The 26,849-nt window shown below is 39.4% G+C and overlaps 1 long non-coding RNA gene across 1 annotated transcript; it reads left to right on the forward strand.

Moving 5' to 3' along the window:
• The first annotated feature begins 15,609 nt into the window (after window positions 1-15,609).
• LOC124254778 lies at window positions 15,610-26,071 on the forward strand. Its single transcript, XR_006892550.1, has 3 exons — window positions 15,610-15,620; window positions 25,847-25,849; window positions 25,986-26,071. It is a non-coding gene; the product is annotated as an uncharacterized LOC124254778 (long non-coding RNA).
• Window positions 26,072-26,849: the final 778 nt, after the last annotated feature.

Below are 26,849 nucleotides of genomic sequence, written 5' to 3' on the forward strand. Positions count from 1 at the left end.
AACGCTTCCTTGTTGTTCCTTTCTTTTTGATTAACAAAGACTGGACAACTTTACAATTCATAAAAAAACGTCTCGTCAGCTGTGGTGTATTATGTAACACATTTTTTAAATACCTCCACGGAGCTTCTAGATAACATGAAATAATTTCGATCGTGTTAGTAATGATATCACTTTGGAAAAATAAATCCTTATAAACACAAAAGCAACGCGTTGCCGTTGCATAATTAAGTTCTATATATCTTTCTTTATCTGTTTCGTTTAATTACACTGATCACACGTCGCAGAGACAGCTGACAAGCTGCTTACGACCATCGCACCTGACATCTGTAAGTCAATTATGTAATATCCTTTATATGGCACAAGCAGCATGATTGACATGACTCCCATTGTCAAACAGGAGTTCTTTGGTTGTCAGTATTCCATCAGTTTGAAGCAGAAAACATCCGTAGTTGCAAAACCAGGTTGTTTAAAATGAACAGTGGGTTCACACTATTTTGCGTGCATCAACCTGTCACTAAACATGATGCCGCGCTGAAAGGATGTTTAAAATTTGAAAAAATGCATGAACTGTTGCTGAACCCATATCTATAAGTATGTTGAACATATGGATAGTATGGTGACATATGTCTTTCGTAACTGCCTGTTGAACTTTGCATCATTAGAACAAAAGGGATATAAATTCTCGATTGTTTCTTCAACGCTATCAATTTCACACGGTACTGATGACATGTCAAAGGCTTTATTTTTTATGTCTCTTTATATAAATGTATAAGGCGTAAAGTTCAGCAGTGTACAGTTATACATATATCCACAGAATAATGACACAACAGGAATTTCCCTCCTACGCATCCTAACTTCACGTAGTGATTAGTTACAGACTACACAGAGACGCCACGATGTATCGTTCACAACACTGTGACGTCACATTTAATTAGCAGATTACAATGACAGTGGTAAAGTGGGTTTAGTTTTACTCCGCACTCAGCTATATTCCAGCTATATGGAGGCGGTCTGTAAATGATCGAGTCTGGACCAGACAATCCAGTGACCAACTCCATGAGCAGCATTCTACGCAACTGGGGTACAATGGCATGTGTCAACCAAGTCAGCGAGCCTGACCACCCGATCCCGTTAGTCGCCTCTTACGACAAGCGTGAGTTACTGAAGATCAATTCTAACCCGGACCTTCACGGGTATACAGAATAAAGAAAGTGTATATCCAAAAATAGTCCTCATTCTTCATTCAACAATTGGATACTCAAATGGATGGGGGTGAGGGTTAGGTGTGAATGCATTATTCAGATGTTCAGAATTTCTTTCAACAGAAAACAATTGTATGTACCGAATGAAACTTAATCATGTTAACCAGTGAAGATCAGGGTTAGAAGTGGTCTTCAACAAGCATGGGTTACTGAAGGTCAATTCTAACCCAGGTCTTAACGGCGAGTAAATGCGACAAACGAGATCGAGTGGTCAGGATCGCTGACTTCGTTAATGCATGTCACCTTACCCCAGTTGCGTGGGTCGATGCTCATGGTGTCAGTCACTGGGTTGTCTGGTACAGTCTTGATTATCTACAGCCCCCGTGGTATAGCTGGTATAATGCTGAGCGCGGGGTTAAACAATAAAAAAAACAAATCCAATAATAGACACAAATCGAACTCAAGTCTGTTGATTCTGTTTTATTTCAGGTGCTTGTGTATGTATGGAGGTTCATGTCATATAACCTCGTTAGGATGAGAAAGCCACAATACCTCGGTGCGCCTAGTGGCTGCAAGAGTTGTATACTCCCCAGGGAGTTGAGATTGATAATGCGATGTGCCGTTGAGATTGACATCCAATGATCGAGGGAAAAAATACCAGCGTCTTGAGCATGCACTAGTGCGTGGATATGTGCGCTATATAAATATCCTATAATAACAATAATATCTTGTATGCTCAGAAGTATCGAAAGTGAAGGTGAAAACAGTATAAAATATCAACATTGAAATAACACTCTCCCATGTGCTCTTTGAATCAGTTACTGGAAAATAACATGCTATTTACGCAAGATGTTAGAATGTGTTAGGCAATTCCCTGTTGGGTCTTGGAGATAAACAGCAGTTTGAAAGGGAAAGAAAAATAAAGTTGCGATTTGTCGCCACGTACCATCAATCCGCGATAACAAATGTTATGCACATAGTTAGAAGACAGATCAGAATGTCAAGCCATATATTACCCCACGAAATAATTTTTAAATACCTATTTCTGAACTTAACAGAAAGTAAGACATGTCGTAACATGTAGGTGTTGACTTCATTAGAATGCAAAAGCTCTGGTAATATTAGTCAGATTGTTATTCTGCATGATGTAAAATGATCCTAATACACAATATATTTTTTCTTTGCTTCGTTTTTAATGCCACCCACACCAATATAACATTTATGCTTGCTTACGCGTGAGTGAAGAGCAAAGCGCGTTTCATGCCTTATGGCCACGTGGGAATGTGAAGGCGTATGTGAAAGTGTGGCCATCTGAATATAAAACAGAACCTGTGTCTAATATGTTTGTTAGCACGATATTTAGAGCTTAAAAAACGTATGTATGTTAATGTGGCTCGTAAGCACGTTAACATTTGCTAAAAGTCGAATATTTTCTCCGCGTTAATTCATCCGTTTTCCTTTTGCGTAACGGCAAAACGCGTAGGGAGCCGCGACAGCGACGGTTGTTGCTTAAAAAAGGACCGAATGACGATGAGTGAGTGAGTTTAGTTTTACGCCGCATTCAGCAATATTCCTGCTATATGGCGGCGGTCTGTAAATAATCGAGTCTGGACCAGACAATCCAGTGATCAACAGCATGAGCATCGATCTGCGCCATTGGGATCTACCCACCAGGATAAAATCCTGTCAAATATATACATGAGCTCGCTGGCGCTTTCTTTGTCGTTTAAGAAAATGTGAATCAAATATCAAATTGCTAAAAAGTTCAAAATCTTTGTGAATAAGTTTAGTTAAACTCTGATTTGAACAATATACCAGTATATTACTGTGTCAGCTTTACTGTAAGGGAAGCCCGAAGTGAGGTACGTCGTCGACGTTTAACACTGAACAACGAGCACGTGTCTTGTATAAAGCAACTGGATGGTGCATGTGAGACAAACACCAATGCTAAGAATTATAATACACCAGTCTAAATGTAGCTAGGAGTCAGCACGTCAACGTTGGACTCTACTGTATTATAACGTTGCGTCTTTCACCTACAGCCATCTCTCCTCCATGACATGACTGTCCAAAGCGGAAGGCCACTCAGCAATCAACTTTAAACTGGCACGAACAGTAGCATGTTCTTTGTTCTCAAATCTCTGACGTGCAACACGTAAATACACATACTGCAGCCTATAGGAAGCATGTTAATGGACTGTATTTTTATACTATTAGATTCCGGATCTCACAGGACTTTATACAGGACTTTTATCAAGACGAATAAGCCGAAATGAGCATGCGGAGAGCAGTAAGGATTATTGTCCAGATGTTTTGTTAAATGTCATGCAGGGGACTGTTCCACAAGGAGAGTCTTTGTCCAGATATCTACTGATTTGTCTACTTTTATGTAACTGATGGATGCTGTTTTGCGGACGGCATACACCAGGTTTAAAATCGAATGTTAAATCAATGATCATGGACAGATTTCTTGCTTGAGTTCTTGTTTGAAAAAATATTGTCCTTATATATTTTATAGCTTATATTTATAGGTTTCGTATTTTGTAACTACTCATCCACAACACACCACACGTCATCAGACATGTTTTCTATCCAAAATGGAAGTCTTGCCTGCACTTAATATACATATCTCATACGCTAGCGGACGACCGTACTGCCTTCCTCTTACTGCTATACAGGTGAGTGTGTGTCTGGGATTTGCAGCCTGTTAACTCTACCTTCAAGTACAGTGTGCTCTATATGACTGAAGGTGCGGTGGTATTTCTTTATAAGCGTGAACCAGTATTTACCACAAGGTCCTCATTCTGAGCAGTATAATGGTTCCATTCATTAGATATGAATCAAAGGTTCGCCAAGAAGCAGATCATATGTACAATGATAAAACATGAAAATGGTTTCTAATTAATGTCTTAGGTAGCAAAGCAACTTGAAAAACATCCTTAAATACAACCCCGTGGCCTTTGATCAATGTAGACTGCCTTCAGGTACCACGTTTTTGCTTCTTTTAAAGGAAAGGTGAACATCAAATGAAAACTAAATTTCTTTCTGAATCAATTTTCGACAGTACAATAGATTATCTTAATTAAACGAAATCTACATAATGTGAAAAATATAAATGCATACGATAAATGAGATATCAATTAACTTCTAATACTTTACAAGAATTCGATCTGGACTATAAAAGCACTCTGGCTATTCTTCTTTGATTAGGGCACGACTGGTACCAACTGAACCCGGACGTACAATACACTGAGTGAGGTTAGTAGCACCAGAAATGGGCTTTACACTTTGGGGCGACAAGCACATTTTGGCGTCTTTGGCATGACGAGCACAAGCTTTAGATAATTATCAATAGACTGTGAAGGAATAAATTATTACAACGGACAACGAATTGTAGTGCTTGGTGGGCACCAATGTCGGCACATCGTCGGCATTGTTTTTTTATTGACGCTCCTTTGCATGTGTTTGTGATGAGTGCCATGGTTGGGGAAGGATACACTCAACCTTTCAAGGTCACGTCGTTTTACTAGAATTTAATAGTGATTCCTAAATGTTCATGAAGTAATCAAAATCGTATAATGCAAAGACCGTTCGAAAAAATGGGTTTTGTCACTTTTGTTCAGCTCAGTTTCAGCTCTATCACACAATGAATATCTCATGTTAAAATTTATGCAAGATTAATATTGATTCCACGTGAAAGAAGCAAAGTGACCATGTTAAAATTTACTTCTTTCTTCTGAGTTTACGTGCACTTTAAAGGGTAAGACACGATAGCGAAGAGCCCAACTTGAAATTTTATACAGTTCTTTTTAAAAAAATATAACCGTTACGTCATTTGTGAGCATTCTTTACACAGTTATTATTTTCCAAATCGAAATTAATATCATAATACTAACATAAAATTAATGTGTGCAATCATCGGATTGGTTTAACACGTTGTTAAATGGGTCTGGGAATATTCTGGACACGATGTGTATTAATACCTTTTCTCCTTACTTTTTTCATTTTAAGTTTCAAATACATGGCACGTTTACTTATGAATGCTGTTCATTGGGAAGTCTTTCATTTAGATGGGTTTTCAGTTTCTTTGAGCAGCATTTGCCTGCAGAATATTGACAGAAGTTGGAACTAACCATATGTTGCGGAATGGATTCCTTTACTTCTTCTTTTTCTATGTAAATATCACTGTTTGACAACGTCGGGAAAACTTACAAACCCATCCTATAAAATGGTAGCTCTTGTACTACATGTGGTGTCTCCTTATGTAAGTAACCTTGAATGAAATGTGCCTCTGCTCGCTGAGAATAAATAGGTACCCGACAGGATGAGATGATGATCTGACATTTTACCTTGCTGAACCTCAAACACAGCTTGGGTTCCATAGATCCTAGGCTGATTAGAATGAAAACGAATCGAGGTGACACTGATCTATTGCACGGACTAATATTGTAACGCTTTAAGCATGCTGTAAGATGTGGATTTGACTCATAATATATGTGTGCAGCAGAAGCTAGCAGATTATCATCCTGATGTTTGTATGTATCCTGCATCTGTAAGTACATGTAAGCCTTACTTCATGCAAGATAGGGGCGGTGGGGTAGCCTAGTGGTTAAAGCGTTGGCTCGTCACGCCGAAGACCCGGGTTCGAATCCCCACATGGGTACAATGTGTGAAGCCCATTTCTGGTGTCCCCCGCCGTGATGTTGCTGGAATATTGCTAAAAGCGGCGTAAAACCAAACACAATCAGTCAGTCAGTCATGCAAGATAAGCACTAACGACCCCCTAGCTACAGTTCCATGAAGAAGTTCAAGATCAGCCAAGAGGTACGAAAGAGGTGTCAGAGATCTGTGCTGAGGAGGTCAAAGGTCTTTGTTAAGCAGAAAAGCAAAGGCCCAAAAGAATCACCATCCAACAATATTCAATCAATAGGAATGGGTTCTGAAGTCCACAGCTGCTCCGGCGGATACTTGTAGAGTTGATCAGCAATTCATTAATGACTTGACTAAAACAAATATTCACTCAGGGAGTTCAATATATTCCAGCGATCTCCGAATCCGTTTGTGAGAAACAAAAACATTTTCTGAAGTCTATCATTTTCTTAACCTGCTGTTGATCCTTGCAACTCCCACGTCTCTTTCTGCTCAGTGTAATACTTGTCATGCATACAAGTCATTAATATGGCTCAATTTTAAAATTCACATTTCGATTTTAATGACCAAAATAATGTTATCAGATTGCAGAGAAATTCCACTAATCACGTTTAAGTTTCAAAAAGAAATTACACAGATGTCTTGTAGACAAAGGTGTTCTTATGTACCACAATAAATCACCACGAACAAATGATACAGATAGGAAGACGTTTGGCATTCAAAATTAATTTCGTGAGATTCTTTGAAGTGAGTCCTTGATATACATTATAAACATGATATACATGTACCCTCAACTCAGTTTTGAAACAACGTTATATTATTAATATAAAAATCAGTTGGCAAAATCATGTGTAATACCAATATGATTTCTCGCCAAGAAAGCAAGGCAATTTGAACAATGTTGACAGTGGAATCACACTGTTGATTCATTGATTGATTTTGTTTTGGAGGTGGGATCAATGAATAAATTGAATGAATCTCAGGATGGATATAGAAAGGGACATACAAGAAACAACAATAGATTTTATGTTTCAGAGTGTGATACAGAGATATTTAAATACTCAACGTAGCAAGTTATATGCATTGTTTGTTGATTTGTCAAAAGCATTTGATTCTGTGCAAAGACATAAGCTATGGGGATTATGTAACACAAATGGAAAAAATCATGCCTTACTGTAAATTTGGATAAATGAAAAGTACTTGTTTTAAACAAAAAAGGAGGGGATTATCAAAAAAGGGAAAAATTGTTATATAAAGCAGTAGCATAGGGACTACCACTTCATATAATTATATTGGTGTATATTTCACAAATCATCTTTCTTGGTTGAAATAGTATGGGATTTGAGTGTTTAACATCCTTTTTCAGAACATTTGATGCTAAAATCAAACCGATTCTACTGTATGGTGCGGATATTTGGTAATTTATATACTTTGATTCTATAGAAAAGGTACAGTGTTATGATATGTGAAGAATGTGGCAGATACCCGCTCATAACATCTTCACAAATCAGAGCGATTAAATACTGGATAAGGTGAATAAGTATGCCATCCTACCGTTTACCGAAAGAATGCTATGAGATGTTACTATATGACAACGAAGGTAAAAAGACCTGGAGAACAGATGTCAAACATCGACCCTTTTTCAACTGGATTTAATCATTTATGGTATGAACAAAAGGTTGAATTTTCGTAATTGTATCTCAATACAAGATTAAAAGATATTTACCGCCACAAAAAAGGTTGGAAACAATTTCAATATCTACAAAATGTAATTGTCACTCAGTCTTTAAAACTATACTGAACGTTATTTATCATGTGTTGATGTTAAGAAATTTAGAATATTTTACCTCGCTTCTGTTGTTCATCTGGTGATGTATTAATTGAAAAAGGTAAGTTTATTAATACCAAAAGAGAAGGTTGACTCTGTAGAGGCTGTGATAATAATGGTATAGAAGATATGACTTTCTCTGTGTCAAGCATTTAATACTATGCGTAAAAATATATAAAGGATTATATTTTGTCCATCCATCAATTGATAAATTTTCTTCTTTATTGAATTGTTTAAATAAAGTACCCCTATTTGATATGTACTAAAGCTGTGAAATGGGAACAAAGGGGTCGTGCATGTGACAATTGTGACAAGTGGTTTCATGTATCCTGCATGTCGATGTCAGCTGGGGAATACAGCCTACTAGCAAACAAATCAACAGGATGGTTCTGCATTACTTGTGATGCCCCCAACCATTCCACCTTATTTACATCTTTATGGGAGGACACATAACCCCTTTGATAGCCTTAGCGACAACCATAGCCCTAATGGTTCCAGTGTGCTATCACCCACTCCACGCGATTTATCTATTGTGACCCCCCTTGCCATATCTTCCCCGTCAAACTGCGGTACGAGAAATGATAAATCACCACCTGGACATAACCATAACTCTTTGAGATCACTAGTCATCAAATTCCAGAGTATTAAGAATAAGGCGCCGGAGGTTCAAACACTTACTGAAAGCTGCAATCCTGACATCATTATCGGTACAGAAACTTGGCTACACGATAGCGTTCATTCGTCCGAAGTCATCCCTACAGAAATAATCGGGCCACGGACTGCCAAGGAGTCGTAGCTATCAAGAACACACTTATTAGCTCACCTGTACTCTGCAGCAAAACGTCTGAACTCCTATGTGTCAAGTTTAGCCTTAAAGGTATGAAATATCTCCTAGTCTCAGCTTTGTACAAACCTCCAAATATGTCGGACTATCAACACGCCATAACCATAGCAAAGGAAATCAGTGACCTACGGTCTTATCATCCCAATAGTATCTTCTGGATAGGAGGCGACTGGAGCCTTCGGGATATCGACTGGCGCTCCCTTTCAGTGACCAGGACGTGAATGGGGTATACTTAGATCTCGTATCCACTTGTGGTCTCGAGCAGATGGTATCCTCGCCAACACGTGGTGAGAATATTCTTCATGTCTTCTTCACTTATAGTAACCTATAAATTGTAACCAAAGGCCGGACTATCCCCGGTGTAGGGTATCACGAAGTAGTCATCGTTGACTCAAATGTACTGGCGGATCGTCTCAAGCCTACACGACGTACCATCTATTTATGGAAAAACGCCAACATTACAAGCCTTCGTGATGACATCACAGTCTATGTTAGAAGAATTTTGGTTACCACTTTCCCCGATGTTAATGCTATGTGGGAAGATTTCCGTACTAACCTCCTGAAGATACAGTCAGATAATGTCCCGTATAAGTTGACACGTTCCTGACACAAAACTCCGTGGATGAATACTACCATCAGACGTCTGTTAAGACGCAGAGACCGTGCATACCACAAAACAAAATATACAAGTAAAGAGACTGACTGACTGACTGAGTTTGGTTTTACGCCGCTTTTAGCAATATTCCAGCAACATCACGGCGGGCGACACCAGAAATGGGCTTCACACATTGTGCCGATGACGGGATTCGAACCCGGGTCTTCGGCGTGACGAGCCATCGCTTTAACCATTAGGCTACCCCACCGCCCCACAAGTAAAGAGAGGGATTGGACAAGATAGAAGAGTATGAAGAATGAGGCCCGTTGTAACATTCATTCGTGAGGGATACAGCTTATATGTGGCCGACATTATTAGTCCGAATCTTCATAGTAACCCTAAGAAATTTATCTCTATTGTCATGAGTAAACGCCAAGAGTCTTCAGGTGTAGCCGCCTTGAAAGATGCAAGAGGTTTGTTGACTAGTAATGCCGCTGGTAAAGCCGAGCTTCTCAACTCTCAATTCAGCTCTGTATAGACCAAAGAGGACCTTGAAAGCCTACCCACTTAAGCTCCGGGATCCCACCCAGAGATGCACGGAATTGTGACCAGTCCTGAAGGTGTCCTCAAACTACTCAGAGGATTAAACCTTTATCAACTCGTGTTGATATAATTGATATCAGTAGGCACTTGGGTGAGATTCTCTATATATCAGCTGTTTTTGTGACTTATGCTATGCTGCAATACAACTTAAGTTATGACATACAAACAAAGAACTCCCCTAGCCTAGTGGTTAAAGCGTTCGCGTGACACGCTGAAGACCCTGGTTCGATTCCCTACATGGGTACAATGTGTGATGCCCATTTCTTGTGTCACCCATCGTGATATTGATGAAATATTGCTACTCACCCAATGACTCTTAGATCAAAATTGGCAGTTCTGAACACTTGAACATTACAATAATTAGCAAAGACATGTTTTGTAAAGGTCAGACCAACATTTAAAGGGTTTGTTAAATAATCTAGCTTTGAGTTAAGGGGAATTAAAGATTAAATATTAATTTTACTCTGGCACATGTAAAAGCGATAATTTACATTGGGTTATATTTTGTGTTCTGTTTCAGCGTTAAAGGTACATGGCATTGTACACACTATTAAAATGTATCATAACTGTCTGTAAAAACCTTGAAATGTGAATACTGCCATCTTTACATTGAACAGATTGCAAATGTTGCATATTCCTGTTTCATAATTTCAGAATATGGTATCCAAAACTGTCGATGTTTCAATTAAAACAGAAGTAAACGTGTAATATAGATAACTTAAACATCTTTAGCATTTCCAAAGATATTATTTTTCAAACGAAGAAGATTTAATAAGAATTTTAAGAGTCAATATTGCATATTTATTCACAAAGGTTTTGAACTTTTTAGCAATTTGATATTTGATTCACATTTTCTTAAACGACCAAGAAAGCTCCAGCGAGCTCATGTATATATTTGACAGGATTTTATCCTGGTGGGTAAAGGTCATGTCAGCAGAATCCCAGAGTGCAACGCTGTGGGCGTTAACAAATTCGTTGTAGTTGCAGTTGAGAGTTGTTGAAAGGAAATGACTGTATTAGTGATGATTGTTAAAGTAAACTGTTTGAGTAAATAAAGCTTTAAAATGTTTAATGTTACATCTGGGGAGGACGTTGAACAAATTGACACAACTGATCAACTTGTTGCCTGGTGCAATTCCCATCTTTGACATGTACAATACCTTCCCGCATATGTGTTGGTGAACATCAAATTTGCCTTCAGGGTGAATCTTAGAACGAATGCTACTTAATTTGGCGTTTCGTATGACTGTGGAAAGGGTTTTGTTACCTCTGTGTTATGTGTGCTTGCAATGGGTGTCACCGGTGGGCTACTTATATGTTCACCACCCGTGAAGATCCGAGTTAGAATTGATCTTCAGCCACCTATGCTTGCCGAAAGAGATGACTTACCGAATCGGATGGTCAGGCACGCTGGCTTGGTTGACAGATGTTATCGTCTCCCAATTACGTAGATGGTTGCTCATGATATTGATCATACTTTTCTCTGGTCGAGGCTCGATTATTTAAAGACCGGCGCCATACAGCAGAACTATTGATGAATGTGACGTTAAACAACAAATAAACCAGAAACATATGATCACCGTTGCGCGAACACGTCCATGTAATTATTTTATGGTGATTCACCAACACGTGTTCGTGGTTTATTCATCATACAGTGGATGTTTAAAATTGTTTTATTCTGTTGCATTTATTATACGAGTTTAATTTATTAGACGAAGTGAAATAATGTCCTTGCCAACTGCCATTTACATCACACGTTAATCAATTACAGGCACCTGGTAAAGCAAAAAAAACCCAATGAAACATCATTTGGAGCTCGCAGCATAAGTTTTGCACTTTACGAAGTGTGGGCTGTCAAAACTCACACAAAGACGCTCTATACGACGTGAAACGGCATATTACATTTCGCGCTTGGGATCTAAACCTAATCGATAGCATTTAATCAGGACAGAATTGTTCTTCACGAGAATGAAGACAAGATGACAAGACGTTGAATCCAAGTATGACTTTTCTTTCTCAGCTCGGCATAATACATCTTATTTGCAACTGCAGTTGTTTGAGGTGAGGTGAGGTGAGGTGAGGTGAGATGAGGTGAAATTGGGTTTTACGTCGTACTTGAGAATATTTCGCTCATATGACGACGTGCATGCATGTGTATGTGTATGTGCGGCTGCTTGTACTAGCCCAGACTTAAGCTGGTTTTACAGTGCTAGCTCACCGAGATACCATGCCGCAGTTAAGCATGAATACCCCATTCAGACACATTATACTGACTACGAGCCGACCAGTCCTTGTTGGACCATTAATGCCGAGCGCCAGACAGAGACCAACGCAGTTGTTTGAACGAAGGGAGGGTTCAACGCGCTGTCACCACGGCAAAATACAAGTTCCGTTCCAGCGAGGGAAAACTATTCGGCATTTACCCTGGGCCCCTATTCTCGAAAGGATCCTAGCCCTAGGATATCCTAACTTTGATCCTAGGGTCTACGATAGGTGTCCTACCTTATTCTCGAAAAGTATCCTAGCGCTAGGATATCCTAACTTAGGACAAATACTAGGATAGGTTCTGACTTGTCCTAAGTCTATCTTAGTGGAAATCAACATGGTGTGGTTCTTGTTTGTTTGACAATTTTGACGTTGTCAAACAAAATAACTCGCCTAAATTACATTTGAATTTACAACAGCACACAGTTTTGATGTGTTACGAAGAGTTTTTTGAGTTTATATTATCAATTCATCGGTAATGAATAGACAGACTTGTTGCGATGCACATATTCTTCAGATCTACAAAAGAGATTCGTTCAGTTCTTACGTAATCTCGGCCTTTTTAATCACAACATTGCTCTTTCCAGTCTCATTGCCGTGAAATGTCAATGTCAAGGCCAACTTGATAGGGGAAGTAACTCCGATCCTGTTTATTTCCTAGGTGAATTTTTCAGTTTGTGAGATGATGCATAATGAGAGTTCAAATGATGATTTTCATAAAAAACAAATACAATGAAAATATTTTTTGCACATATCTTTAATATCCTTATTGTTTTTTGGCAGACTTTCAAACTCTGAAGTAGAAATGTTATCGCCTTGTCAAAAAATGAATTTTCAAAAACTTCAAAACTACTATATAATGTGATGAAAATATCGAATAATTTCTTCTAGATCTACTAAGTCCATCAAAAGTTGAATTTCCTCATATTATGTGTTTTTTTATGAAATGAATCATAGGTAATATATACTGAGTCAAAAAAGAAACTTCACAAAATGTAATTTGAAAAATAATGAATAATTTTTCTCTGATGATACATCTATGTATCCGAAATGGGATCCCTATCTTTCGACCCTAGAAAAACGTTAGCAAAACTCAAACCCATCCATTCGTCGTGCAAATGTCGTTAGTGCCAAATCAGGTTTTGCACGTGCAGTCGATCACGTGATCTTCGCATCGAAGTTTTCTTCATATGCACGTGTTTGCATTGGCCTCAAGAATTGAAAAAACACTTTTAAACCACAGTTCTAACGGTACTTGAAATGCCACGATTGTCAAATGTGCAACGTGAACGTGCCGTTGGCATGTTGCAAGCGGAAAGATCAGTTATTGACGTCGCAATAGCAATGGGATGCAGCCGTCGTACTGTGTATGACTTGCGAGGTCGTCTACAACAAACTGGCACCACTTCTGATCGCCCAAGGTCGGGTCGTCCACGTGTGACGTCACGAGCAGAAGACCGTCAAATCGTCCTACGTCACCTACGTGACAGATTTCTGCCGGCTACACGAACCAGGGCTGAGATGTTTAGAGGTCGACTGTCCTCACAGACCATTCGAAATCGGTTGCAGGCTGCCAATCTCCATTCTCGACGTCCATATCGTGGGCCAATATTGACGCCGTTTCATCAACGTCAACGTCTGCTGTGGGCCCAACGTCACCTCCGATGGACCCAGAGAGACTGGAATCGAGTCGTCTTTAGCGATGAATCCAGGTTTACCCTCAGATTCGCGGACGGCAGGCATAGAGTCTGGAGACGACGTCGTGAACGGTATGCCCAATGTTGTGTACAGGAAGTCGACAGATTCGGGGGCGGAAGTTGCATGGTGTAGGGTGCTTTCTGTGGGAACAACCGTTCCCGACTTCTGGTCATCCGTGGAAACCTCACAGCTGCTGCTTACCGCTACCAGGTGCTCACCCCTGAACTCGTTCCTTTCATGGCGGCTCATGGCCCAGGTCTACAGTTCCAGCATGATAATTTCAGACACGAAATTTCCTTCAAAACGCTGGAATCAACGTCATGGACTGGCCATCGAGGTCTCCTGACCTTAATCAAATAGAGCACGTTTGGGATGCACTTGGGAGAAGGCTTCGTGGTCTTAGGAACCAACCTCAGAATTTGCAGGAACTTGGCGCTGCCTTGCAAGAGCAATGGCGCAGATTCCCCAACCACGTGTTCACAAGCATCAGGCAGTAGATGAGGAGACGGTGTTTGGCAGTGGTGAATGCGCGGGGCGGCCATACACGATCTTGAACTGAGAAATTTCGCATTTTTATTCTTGTGACTTGACATTCTGTATACCCATGTTTTGGAACGGCGGTGTCGCCTAATGGAACTGATTATGGCACTGTCAGTGTATCGAGTACATCACACAGATCTCAGCAATGAAATACTAACAATTTAACCATCTCACCATCTCTTGTTCTTTTATAGTGCCCTAAAGAGAGAATGTGAAGTTTTTGACTCAGTATATTTAGGGGAATCCCCAACTTAATGAGGGGTTTTCTATCTCACCTACTGAAGAGCTCGCTATACTAGCTAGAATAGGCAACACAAGTTAGGACAGGGATAGGATCGTTTCGAGAATGGGTTTTATCATAACGGTAGGATGTCCTATCTTCTGTCTTAACTACTAAGGATCTGTCTTAGCTGGGACACTTTCGAGAATAGGGGCCCTGTATTTTCTTGCAGCAGGATTAGAAGTATTATTGCAGATGCTGGCGTGAATACTTGCTTAATATTGATAAGTGTTTCGTACATTACGAGTCTATGAAATATGAATGTTGATGGTGTATAAAGGCATGTACATATAATTTTCTAATAGTAAGATTACAGGGCACAACATACAGTTACAAGTTTATATGGAAAGGCGACTGTTAACAGTAACACGAGACTATTGGACGAGAAAAGTTTGTACTTTCCATTATGAACTGATCAATACCCCATTAATCAAGCCAACATTGTTCCTTAAACCATGTGAAGTGACAAACAAACTAGTGACAAGATGTAAAATACAAATATGAATTTTCTTTTGTAGCTCTCATAATACACGTTTTTACAATAATTATTTCTTAACACTCATTTGGACTGTCTTGTCACGAGGACCGGGATAACGTGCTGACAAAATGCATGTTCAACTCTAACATAGAAACTATCAGGCATTTATCTCGTATTGTCTTATAGCAAGATCACAGGCAGTATTGCAGATGCTGATGATGGTGGTTGATGTGTATTTGACAAAATGGGATACTAATTTTGATGTTTTTTACATTTGGATTTGATTAAGGACTCTGGGGAGTGTTTCAATATTCTTTCTCTTTATGGAAACTTTCCGTATTTCTCTTGTAAGTGGACATCATATACCATGACGGATAATTGAAATGTTTTGCTTCTGATTTGACAGCATATCGGGGTTTTATCCCGTTAGAATGAAGTAAGAGTATTGTCCATTATCACATTCAGATTGCAAAACACTATTCAATAACCTTTCACGCAAACAATACCGCAGTTTCACTACGCATCAAATGCTTAACAGGCTTTCCGTGAAATCCCACTCGAGTTCGCTAAAACACGGTATTTCCTATTTAGCAATAATTTCATCTGTTTATCATATTTTCGGAACCATCATTTAAACGTGTTTACGTTTAATGGCAGCATTTCGAATCTGAGAGTATTAAAACAATTATATTTATCAATTGTCAAGCGATCCACTTTCAGGCAGAACAGCTGGAAGATTGAAGTTCCTTCAGCAGTATTAAAGCATATTTATGAAGGCTCTTTTGTCAAAGTCCAAGAAAGACGCTAATTACAAGAAGACTTAAAGACAAGGACCTCTTCAACAAAGTGAGTGAGAGCGTTTCACGCCGCTTTTAGCACTATTCCAGCAATATCACGGCTGGAGACACCAGAAATGGGCTTCACACATTGTACCCATATGGGAAATCAGACCCAGGTTTTCAGCGTGACCAGTGAACGCTTTAACCAGTAGGCTATCCCACCGCCCCTATAAGTGAAATATTTTAGTTTCATAACTTAATAAGCTGGAATGTGAGTTAATGTGAAATGGGGTTTCCCGTCGCTTTTACGATTATTGCGCCTATCTACCGACCTTCCCCAGGGGTACCCTCCATCCAACACACCACCGAGGCACCCTGGTTCGAGTCTGTACCAGACAATCCAGTGATTAACGTCATGAGATACTATAATAAAGCATGTGAACAAAATAGTGATGATATTAAATGTTGGCGTATCCTGCCCAACACGTTGCACTCATCATGAAGATAAGCCAAATCTAGTCATATGTTCACCTGAAACATTTCGGGAACGTATGGTCAAAATAGGAAATTACATCTGACATCATTTTTGTCACAAAGACGCCAAAAACGTGTCACCTTCTGCACCAAGGTGTCACCGTACTATTGATATGACTGAGGACTCCATCGAGACTCGGTGGTAAAATTTCTCTGACTTGGATGATAATTGTTATCCTGTCCAAATTGCCCGATTATTTAAATGCAAAGTATTATCAATAATATTTGACACATCATAGCGTATTTGTTTAGCTGTGCTCATCGTTCACCAAAAGGATAAATCGAAATGGTTTCTCACATTACACTGATGACGCACTGATGGGTCTATGGCGTCATGGATCCAGGTCATATGGTGCCACTAGGACTATTTCTCTGGCAACACCAGAAGCAACAGAATGATTTGTGGGAAGTCACTGGAAGTTTGTGGTTCGCACACGTTAGCCAGATTCCGCCGCAAATAGATCGTATAACATGATGGTAGAATGTGAAGACAGGTTAGTCCCTTTCAGACAAAACGTAGGTTTACACTTTGATTTGGAGACAAACTCAATCAGACGAAAAGCAATAAAAACTGGAATTGGAAACGTTATATGAGATTCACGAGCGCCGCCTGATTGTCTGGAGCATGTGATATTCAAATAGAAACGAGTTCCAATAGGTTCTAAACAGTACCAGAGATCATATAACACTTGGAAATAGCCTCGTTTCAACCAGTTTGCCATGCAGTGTGATCACAATTAGATCCAAGCTGCGTAAACTAATAATGTGCTATAAATATGATATCAGAGAGCCTCTATTTACAGGAAAAGCATTTTCGACAATCACTTCATCGTTAGGGTTTGCCTCCGAACAAATGATTAATCAACTCAAGCCGTACAAGATTTATCTGAGATATTGTGACGCTTTCAGATTGGTTTTGATGTGTTTTAAACTTTAAACCTGTTATCATAAAAGTAGTTTTCAACCGCTACAAGTCATGATTATACACGAACAACGAAAATAAGTTTCTTATAGAGGAGGTCCCTTTGTGAATAGATCTTTGGAAATAAATAATTATTGAATGAAAAGTGGGATTGTAAGAATCGAGTGGAAAATTAGTGGTCATGATGTCAACATGAACTATTATTTGTTGGAATATCCATCACCTATGACATTATTAATCCATATTCATTCATTCCTGTTTGCATTTTCCCAAACATCCTATTTGAGTCGATACTTTGAAATGCAGTAATTATCCATCCAAACAAATCGGACAATCTGACTACTTTGTCAAATCAAAATACATTTCCCAGAGGTTCAACCAAAAGATTGTTGGCGATGTAATTTCAACAATACCAGATTATTGTGTATCATGACCCAATCTGTCCATCAGAGTTGTAAAATCAATACAATAACTCAGGAAACATTTCCAGTGTCTTAATTACATCTGAGTTTAGAAATTCAATTTGACGCTGGATAGCGTTTGGGATGATATCAGTTTTTCCAATCGTGAATGTTCCTTTCTTGTGGACCAATCTACCATTACCTATACATAATGGCACGTACACTTCTCGCTTGAACAGGTCTTTTATAGCCGTATATATACATCAATTAAGTAGAATCTGAATACAAGGACAATTGTTTAAATTGATCCAAACAGGCGATTATAACCTAGCATACTTTCCACAGTATCGAAAGCTATGAGTCGCACGTGCTACGAAGGCGCCAAGCTCTTGGTTTTGTACCGTTTTCTTTACTGGTCTTAAAGCCGACGTATAAAGTGCGTATTACTGGTTCGGACAGTGATTTGGCAGAATTTAGACACTTACGGAATAATTATCGGAAGTTATGCAGAAATTAGAAAACTGAAGAGACTGAAGATCAATTACGTACACTTACTTCACAACTTGATGACTCCAAACACTTCTGGAAACAGTCAAAACTTCACAAAGAAGAAAACAAAATTAGCAGAAACTATTTCAGCATTGGAATGGGAAGATTATTTCTAACGCATTCTTAATTTGACAGAAACAGAAACTGAAAAGGAAAATCTGGAATTCTGTGAAGAGTTTGTGAAGAACCATAATGATTTATTGTGGGAGGTTTGCAGTGATGAGGAGTTGAATAGCATTTTGAATAATGATACCGACGAGGAGATATTACAAGCAGTGTCAAGTTTAAAGAACAGAAAATCAGTTGGACCTGACGGTACTCCCGGAAATGATCAAGAGTTGCAAAACTATACTACTCTGATACCTGTCAGTACTTTTTAATAAAATGTTGTATTCGGGAACGTTTCCACAACGTCACAAGCACTCATTAAACCTCTCCACAAGAAAGGAAACACTCAAGATGTAAATAAATACAGAGGAATTTCTTTGATGGACATATTGGGAAAGTTATTTACGTATATATTGAATAAACGTTTACAAGCATTTTGTGAAATATATGAGAAGATTCCAGAATCACAGGCTGGATTTCGGTCAGGTTACAGTACAGTGGATAACATGTTTTGTCTCCAGGGTTTAGCTCAAAAATACCTATCGAAACGAAAAGGACGATTGCATTGTCTCTTTGTAAACTTTCGCAAGGCATTTGACTGTGTGAACAGAAAGTTGTTATGGTTTATGATACTGAAGAACGGTATTCACAGAAAATTCTTTCATATTCTACAGGATATATATTTAAAAGTAAAATCTGCCGTTAAGATGACTAATTAATCTCTTACTGACTATTTTGACACAGTGAGTGGAGTGAGACAAGGCTGCCATCCGATCCTGTTCTCGTTATACAGTGTGGAACTGGAACACATGATACAGGATTCGGAACTGAGAGGGATATTTGTTGGACAAGACTATTTGGAAATTCTTTTATTATTGTTTGCCGATGATGTGTGTATTTTAGATGATACAGTTATAGGAATGCAACGGAAGATTGACGGCTTAAAGCATTTTTCTTTCAAATGGGAACTAGAAGTAAACTTAGAAAAAGCAGAGATGATAATTTCCAGAAATGGAGGTATAGTTGAAGGAACAGAAAAATTGAAATATGGCGAAGATGATATAAATATCTCTACTTATTATAATGATCTAGGTCTGATGTTTTCATCGAAATTATCATGAAGCAAGGCTATTGATGTACTAGTATCCAAGGCCAGCAAAACATTGTTCAGCGTCAAAGCACTCCAGGGGCAATTGAAGAACATATCACCAAATATCCTGTTTAAGATATTCGACGTTCAGATCAAGCCAATCATTTTGTATGGATCAGAAATGTGGGGGGTACGAAAGAAGATATATCGTCGAACAATTTCATTCAATCTTCTGTAAATTCATTCTTTCATCCGGGAATCACGTCTCTAACGTTGCGGCTCTCGGCGACTGTGGACGCTATGCATTGTACGTCGACTTTCTATAACGTTCATCCGAATTACAGGTAAGAATCAACACGGGAAGATGGGAAGGGTTGCTGACTGAAGAAAGGATCTGTCAAGTGTGTGAATTACAGGAAATTGAAGATGGGTATCATTTCCTCCTTATATGCCCCTTATCCAAAAGCATAAGATTAAAATATCTCCCGCATTATTATTGCACAAATGTCCCTGTTCAGAAATATATAAATTTGTTGGGTGTCTGTTCATTATTTATACTTCACAACTGTGCTATGTTAATCAAGGAAGCTCTTCTACAGTAAAAATTACAGCTCGATATGTAAATTCATATAAAGTATATCAAATTGTCACGACAAAATTTGTTTGAAATGTATTATACGTGGACCAATGACCTTTCTATTGAATAAATGGTTGGTATTAGAAATATAAGTTTTCTTGACATGGCAATGCCTAGACTTTCAGACAATACACGATGGCAGGTTACTGAGACAGTGATGTCCTGTGGCGATATCGATGATTCCTTGTACAGGAGACAGGGGGTTATTAGTTCACTTGTGAGGAAATACGTGGCCAAGATGAAGGATTCCACCTGATGAAGGAGCACGAGTTAGCTCTGAAACGTCGTATAAAGAATGAAACGAAGTTGTTGTCCATAACTACGTGTCATGCATTCATAGCTGCACCAGTTTCTGGTGTGTTCGCCAGTGTTGGTTCAGCCAATCACAGCAATCATTACTTGAGACCTCTGTGACAGTCAGATTGGCGGCCTGATCATGATGGCAATGAATTCTCTCAGATTGCAAGTAAATTGTAACCAAATTACATCTTCAGTTTTGTTTTTGTTTGAAACAGGAAGTAAAATATGTTACAGGTACAATTTTAATTGTTGGCTTTCAAAACATACTCATATACAAAAACATATGGTCGGTTCGTACTAGCACAAAAATGTCGGGGGTGTTTGATAAATGCTCACGGGTTACGTACAGACATATTTTGTTTTCAGCGAAGCTACCCAAAACAGCATGGTCAAGTCATCCTCGACATAACATGGTGGACAACATGTACCCGACTTTCATTTCACTTCACAAATCCGTAAGTGAGATGAATATGTCTTTGAATAAGTCTTTGGATATGATGGGAATCACCGTAACTGAAAGCCACAGAACTGTTTCTTTATGTGATATCTCTGATACAACATAGTCGGTTGTCCGACTCCAACTATGTTCAGTATCAAATAATCATGGTACCATGCAGTGCGAAAATTGTATCATGCCCTACTAGAGGGCATGTAAATAACCTGAGATACGCAATCATGACAGTACCTTAACCACTTAGGTTCGAACCTACAAAGACCCACGGAGCTTAGGGGTTTCCACTGCTGTGATACACGTTGCTACAAAGTAACGGCAAGTAGTCCATGTGTTTGAACATGACAATGGTGCAGGTTAGCCTTGTCAGTAGTGCTTGGCTTTGACTGACTGACTGACTGACTTTGGTTTTACGCCGCTTTTAGCAATATTCCAGCAATATCACGGCGGGGGACACCAGAAATTGGCTTCACTCATTGTACCCATGTGGGTTGGCTATGATAGTCAACCAGTAGTATATTGCTTGATCACAACGTTATCACGTGTAAATCCTCGCACCTTCACCTGTTCATAGAGTAGGTGGGAATATCGTCTCACCCAACCTCCCGCTTCATGTTCCACACGCACGCACGCACGCACGCACGCACGCACCCACGCACTCACGCACGCATGCCTACATCTATTTTATGTGGTTTCAAGTCAGACGAGTCCGGGAAAATCAAATTCGGTTGAATAGTTTAAATTATGCCATGTTATATTGGTTGTTTAATGACGCACTCAGCCATATACCTACTTTCTGACGGTGGTATGTTAATATTAGAGTTTGTAGCAGACAATCTTGTATGTGCATCTACCCACGCAATTAGGACACGATGTCATGCATATAAAACGTCAGCTACTGTGGCCAGCGTGACGAATCACATAGTAAGTAATATCGTTAACAAGAGATTTTGTTCCCGGTGTGAAGATGCCCTTGTTTCTTGTGGCTTCCCTCTGCTACAACGTAAACACGCTCACTGACAGCAACCTCTAATCTGGTTTTCTGAAGACCGTTTGCCGGTTTACCTCCTTCTACGGTATTGATTTATAGCGAAACACAAATTTTAGAAATGGCCATGTAAAAGAAAATGTTTAATTTCATTACAGTCCGGCTCTGAAATTCATGCCGACCACAGCTTAGCATTTTATGTTGTGTGAAAGCATCGTTCTCAAATGTTGTTCGCAGAAAAACTGGCAGTTTTGAATAAAAACAGGAAAAATGAAATCAGTTTATAAAAAAGGAAGGGTTCCTCCTGGTACCTTTCTTTTTGGTTCTGCAATTAGAAAAGACTTGAGACCTATTCAGTTCATAAAAGAATATCCAGCTTGTCAATTTGTGTCATGTGTTGTGAAAGACGAAACACGACTGCAAATTGAATATTTTTTATACTATCAGATTACCAAATACTCGCCTAATTTCAAATGGCAGATTTAGAAATAGTTAAAAACCTAACCATGAAGACTTCGGATAACGTTTGGGAAATAATATTGATCGAGTTAATTGCCATTTTCGCGGCTTAAATACAAAAGCAACCCGTTGCCGTTTGCATAATCAAAAGTTTCTTGAGTAAAAGAAACCTCCGCCATGTGTTCTTTATCTGTTTCGTTAAATTACACTGATCACACGTCGGGGTGACAGCTGACAAGTTGCTAACGACCATCGCACCTGACATCTGTTAGTCAATTATGTAATATCCTTTATATGGCACAAGCAGCATGATTGAAATGACTCCCGTTCTCAAGCAGGAGTTCTTTGGTTGTCAGTATTGAATCAGTGTGAGGCAGAACACATCCGTAATTGAAAGCCAAGGTGGTTTACAATGAATAGTGGGGCATTGCCACACTCTCATGCGTACATCAACTTGTCAATATTGTATGCGATCGCCATAGAAAATGTTACGCTGTACAGAAAGAAAGTTTAGGGGAAAATGCATGACATTTATAAACTGATGCTGAACCCATATCTATAAGTATGCTGAAAATATAGATAGCATGGTGACAAAAGTCTGCCGTTAACCCGTGTACAACTTAGCATGACTTGGGAATCATTAGCTTATTATTAGAGCAGAGGTATATATCTTCTTGACTTGTTTCTTCAGTGCTATTAATTTCACACAATGTTGGTGACATTTGAAAAGCATAGCTAAGTAGAAACTATTCCCTTCTGGAAAAAAACTACAAATGTAATTTGATAAGATACCACAGTTTGACTTCTATCAGAATAATATCGCAAGAATTAACACTTATTTTGGGGGAAAACCTAGCAGGCACAGTAATTACTTTGATAATACCAACATGTCTGTTATTTTTAATTTTTGTAAATAAAACAAGAATCGTTGAAATATGGACTTGATATATATGCCATGTCACAATGATGAAATACAGTTCGAGAAATCTCAAAGGAAAAATCTAAAGTGGGAGAAGTCCAAAGTCAAATGCATTGTGAACGAATGGCACAAACTAAGCCCATGGTCAGAGAAGCCATCATTGACTTCAACAAAACAAGGTACTTGAGAGTGCCACCAACATCAAGGGGTTGTTTCCAATTACATCTGACATGATCAACAAATGAAGGAGGCTTCTCCTCCAGATGGTTATCGACAGAAGAAGCTGCTAAAGATTTCAGGTTTTACTTTTAGACATAATTTGTAGGATCCATCATGGTCTCTCAAAGCCATTAACTAGCTTATCATCAGAATCTTGTCAAATTAATTATATATCTCAGTGTGTAGAGTTCACTCAATCAGATTCGAACAGATTCTGCTTCTGATCACGTCTCCAATAGATAACTGTAAATAAATTTGCCCGTAAATACCACAAAGGAATGAAAGAAATATGAGCACATGTCATCGGGTTTGATTGCGAAGACTACGTATTATCTGTCCAGGCTGCTAACACTTCGTGGTCTCTTCACAATACGACATGTAAATCATAGAACTCCATTCAGAACCCGTTCCTTTGGTACATGTCTTTCAGCTGCAGTGAAGCTCATGCACTGAACAAGTTACCATTCGTTAAGTCATCTACATCACTGTCCCCATATATAAATCAGATCAAGTCCTATTTATCAGTGAGTGAGTTTAGGTTTTAGCAATAGCTTCAGCAATATCACGACACCAATATCATACGTTGTTTCCATGTGGAGAATCGAACTCGGGCCTTCGGCGTGACGAGCTAACACTGTAACCACTTGACTACACCACCGTCCCTACTCTTCAGTTAAAACAACAAGACGTTTCCGAAGAAGTCAGGAGCATCTGTTTATGATGTTCTTGAAACATTTTGTGTATCCTGCCACACTGGTGGCTCATGGCACAAACACGTGCATGTCAAGTCAATTACTCATTTGAAAAACACGGGGAAATATGATATAGGTAAAAATAGACATTGTATAGGACATTGGACATCAAAAGAAATCAAATCCGATTCGAGTCAGGCGAATTATATCATTACACTGATCATGCTTCCTGCTGAGTGAGTGATTGAGGATTATGCCGGTCTGAGCAATAGTTCGGTTACAACATGGCGCGTCAGATTGATATGGGAGGAAAGATCAAAGTGATGAGGATCTTAGACTTTAATCATTTTAATCACACGAGAATGGGTATGACCCAAGCAAACCTAAAAGCATGATCAAATCGAATCGAGGATGCGACACCACAATCTTTAATTTCTCGCATGCATGAGAGACACAACTCTGCACAGTGATTTGCGGCGCACTACAGAGCTAGGCCATTCGTGCCCCGACTGAATGAGTGCTTATAAATGAGGCCTTGGATGTTGAAGCCTTTGAATTGGACGCTCTTGAAATCTTCGCAAAGAGAACATGCTCAATTGCGCCTCAAAAGTTGTGAAGAAAGAAAGTTTACCTTTTGAGTACACAGAGCATACTATGATTTTCGGGGGAATATGATTGCATAGTATTCGCATAAGTACTCACAGCACCAGGTGACTCATGATTACTGAGTGCATGAATTTTGTTTTACGCCGCACTCAGCAATATTCCAGCTGTATGGCGGCTGTATATTATCGAGTCTGGACCAGACAATCCAGTGATCAACAGCATGAGCACCGATCTACTTCATGAGAGGCGAGCTGAATCAGGTTCTTAGTGGCCTAGCTGGCTGCATGCCATTGTACTCTAACGGCGTAGTACCTTGCTCATGATATCAATCACTAGTCAGCTAGTCCAGACTTACATCTTTTACTGGTTGCCGTTATACAGCTTGGTAATGCCGAGAGAGGCGTTAAAACCCCAACCACAAACGCAGCCTGTAAAGGTACGTGACTGACTGCCATTCTCACTACACTGCCCTGTATACTGATCTCCGTATGGACTTGGGTGTCGTTGGAAAGAGTCGACAATAGTGTATCCGTCATGCAATCCAGCGCTTACTGTTAACGCGGTGAAATATGCCTGGGATTTGGGGTGGAACATTAATACCATTTGTTAATGACACTGATAATTAGATATATATCATGCCAGACTTCAAAACCACCTCCAAAACTAATCTGCATATTTCCGTTTCGTGGTGAAGATACAACTTCAGCCATTGTAGACGTGACGGGCAAAACATACACACTGCTATTAGAAACTGCAGAGCTTCCCTATAGGAATATAAAAAGGAGAGAAAATCCTTCTCACAGCAACAAATCATGCTGGCTAAGACATCTGTCGGTCCCAAATCAAACAGAAGATGACTCAAATACAGCACAACGGGAAAGGGACAAAACAAAATCCCCCCAAAAATGCCATGTAAAGAATAAGAATTTACATTTACATTTAACATTATGTATGCAATGCTATATCTTGCATGTGTGTGAGAGATAAGGAAACGCATTGCTTGTGCCGTATACCATAACAAGCGGTCATAATTCAAATAGACATTATTTCCAGTTTCTATACACGGATCGTCTGGAAGCCTGACATCTGTATACAATGGCTCCAAGGAAGTTACAGATTTCATTCCTACCCATTCGTAGAAACACTCGCAGTCCCATTTTGGAAAATCACCAGTCATCATTCCGACGTGTTTCTCACTCAGATGACAAGTTGGTGGCAGTATGCGGTGTCATGGCAACCATGAGTAATCACGTTTACATCATCATCAGGTCTTAGGTGTTCATGAAACTGACACTTTGAAATATTCTTGTATGTTTTTATGCTTTTTCTTTTTCGCTGGAACTTGCAGTATTGATCAAACAAGTATGTCTTTAGCTGTGGTTTGAAAGAAGAGACAGTAGTAGCAGTTTTGATAGTATCTGGAAGACCGATCTATCAGCAAATGTTTCTGGCGTTGTTTGACTTCCTTCAATGAAACAGAGTATTATCTCGTTCTTTCTGTGGCCATTCCATCCAGTGATTCAGTAAAGAGACGCAACAAATCCTCCAAAGCAATGGTATAACCTGGCCATTTAACCAGGGCTGGGTCGACGTCTTTAGGATGACGGAAACAGATTTAATACATTGAAGTTTGCAGTTTGATCCAGTTAATATACTGAACATCATTGAAAACGCACCACCTGTAAATTTTGAAATGTGGTAATAGGATTGTTTTGAGAGTGAAAAAGAACGTTGGAAATGTTGTTAATAACACAAAAGACAATACATAATGCTGTACAGTAAAGAACGGATTGCCCGAACACATCATGGAACACATCACATGACAACAACAAAATTCATGCACAACACACACGAAAAGCACAAATTGCATGCGTAAAACATACTGATTAGTGGTATAAGTGACCGTCGGCAAAAAACCGTTCTCATTTTAGCTGTACCTCCGCAAGTAAAGTATATTTTGCAATGCCAATATTGTCACCAGAGGAACGAGAACGGGCGTTGGGCATGTTGCAGGTTGGCACATCAAGCAGGATTATTGCCATACGATTCGGTTGCCATCATTCCACGATCATAAGACTTGCCAACAGGTACCAACAAACAGGAACCACCAGGGACCGCCAACGTCCTGGCCAGGCACGTGTTACCACCCCTCGCCAAGATCGAGACATTGTTCGGCGCCATATTCGGGATCGTACGTTGCCGGCTGCCAGAA

Source organism: Haliotis rubra, unplaced genomic scaffold (assembly GCF_003918875.1).
Source record: "Haliotis rubra isolate DU_JTF1 unplaced genomic scaffold, ASM391887v1 Scf582, whole genome shotgun sequence".
NCBI classification, from domain to species: Eukaryota; Metazoa; Mollusca; class Gastropoda; order Lepetellida; family Haliotidae; genus Haliotis; species Haliotis rubra.